At 42.6% G+C, this 1,969-nt stretch overlaps 1 pseudogene across 1 annotated transcript; it reads right to left on the reverse strand.

Moving 5' to 3' along the window:
* Window positions 1-473: 473 nt before the first annotated feature.
* LOC306643595 (large ribosomal subunit protein uL30-like) lies at window positions 474-1,196 on the reverse strand (annotated as a pseudogene). The gene has a single exon. The product of its transcript is annotated as a large ribosomal subunit protein uL30-like (transcript).
* Between the last annotated feature and the right edge of the window lie 773 nt (window positions 1,197-1,969).

The raw sequence follows: 1,969 nt of genomic DNA on the forward strand, positions 1-1,969 counted from the left end.
ATCATATCTATGTTAAAAGATTCCCACAAAGACATACCTTACAAAAGATAGTATAGGGGAAAGATGACAAATAAAAATATTCTACATAGAGAAAAAAACCTTAGTAAAATTATAAAGACACAAACAATAGGTGTATGAAGGAGTCTCGAGTATAAGTCGTGGCCAATGACTAAGGAGTTAAGCAGGACCTGCATCTCATATGACTTTAAATGCCATGTTTAAGTCATGAATTTGAGGGCAATGGGAAAGGAACTGGGGGCAATGGGAAATAATGGACAAATTTTAAGAAACAAAGCACCTGTTAGATGCCAGGATACAAATCACTCATCCTTCTCTACCTCCTCCACATTGAGGCAGGAATCAGTTTAACATACATAAATGAATATCAAAGTGTCAGGTATTTTTTTTTTTACATGGAGAGCAGATACTGTTTTATTAACTGACCAGATTACAAAAATATGAGGGTAGATACCTTAGTTCATTCTTCTAATAAGTCTGTTGGTCTTCCGTGTTGCATCTCCACCTTCTACAAAAATTCCACCTCTTGGAGAAGATAATTTGAAGGGCCACAGGAAGTTATTTGCTTCTTTGAAGTGTTTTCCAGCAGTGTAGATCTCATGAATCAGCTCTTCCACGCAGACAATGCTGTATTTACCAAGAGATCATTCAACCAAAGCGTTATCCGTCAAGGCAATTCGTTTCTTATTGATTTTGCCATAGCCTTGCTTGTAAATTAGTTCACTCACTGACTTCAGGTTTGGGTACCCCCATGGAATATATGGTTCCACGATCCTCAGCATGTTAACTGAAGCCTTGTTGAGCTTAACAAATGTGCCGTTGAAGATCTGGTGAAGGCAAAGAAGTTGTAACACCTTACGAATCTCTGGGCTCACACCATTGATACCCCTGATCCTGATAACAAATGCCAGTTTGGATTCTGCAGGTACATAGAAGTTGCCAGCTTTTCTTGCCATTCAACTCTCCGTTCTGTACATCTGCCTATTTTCCTTGTGGTAATACTTGGCTTTTTCATAGATAAGCTTCCTCCTTGCCTTTCGAATCATCTTTTAGGCAAACTTCTTCCTCAGGCACTTCACCTTCAGCTCTGCATAATTCCTTCACTTTTTCTTAAGGGTTTCTGGCACAGTAGGAACCTTCTTTTTCTTCTCTTTGGCATCCTCCATGGTTCCAGCCAGAAAAAGAGCAAAGTGTCAGGTTTAATAAGGGAATTATGGTAGCAATGAAGCTACGGAAGTCTTTGAGCCCCTTACTTCTAACCCTCGATGTGGAATGTGCAGAGTCAGCAGGATAAGTGCACTATCAAGTTCTCCACTGTGCCCTACACTTACCTTCTCCCCAGACCATGGAAAGTCTACTTCTCAGCCCCAGCTGTCATCAGAACAGTCTATAGGAGAGCAGAAGTCTCCTGCTCTGCCTCTTGATCTGAAGCCCTGAGTCTTGGCTCAACGGCACTTACCGCACAGAGGAAGGATGCAGAAGGAACTTCATTGCCATATGCAATGACCCAGAAGTCAGCAAGGCACAAGTGCAACCTGCTTTCTCTGCATCTGAAGCAACGTAGCTCCACATACCAGTGAGCATGGTCTCATGAATGTCAGGCATTCACCATGCTGCGAGTAAGAATAAATAACCTCTACCTCTGGAAAGCACAAGAACAGAGGGGGAAGAGTGGAATATCCATCCTTAGAACATCCCTTCTGAGACCTTCACCACCATGGAAGTTCTGTTCTCCATGGACGAAAGAGAACAGGTATAGAAGAGTTGACTCTCCCGCCACAGAGTGGACAAGTAGATTGGCTCCCCTTCCCCAATGACATCTTCCCTGTCACAGCCCTAGTAAGATTCCAGATCTCTTCACTCTCCATGACAGGCATACTGGACATGCCACCTTTGAAGACTTTATCACACCAGGCCTCAGTCCTTTATTTGCACAACTGTCTTATCCCAT

The sequence above is a fragment of the Sciurus vulgaris genome (genome assembly GCF_902686455.1).
Source record: "Sciurus vulgaris genome assembly, chromosome: 14".
NCBI lineage: Eukaryota > Metazoa > Chordata > Mammalia > Rodentia > Sciuridae > Sciurus > Sciurus vulgaris.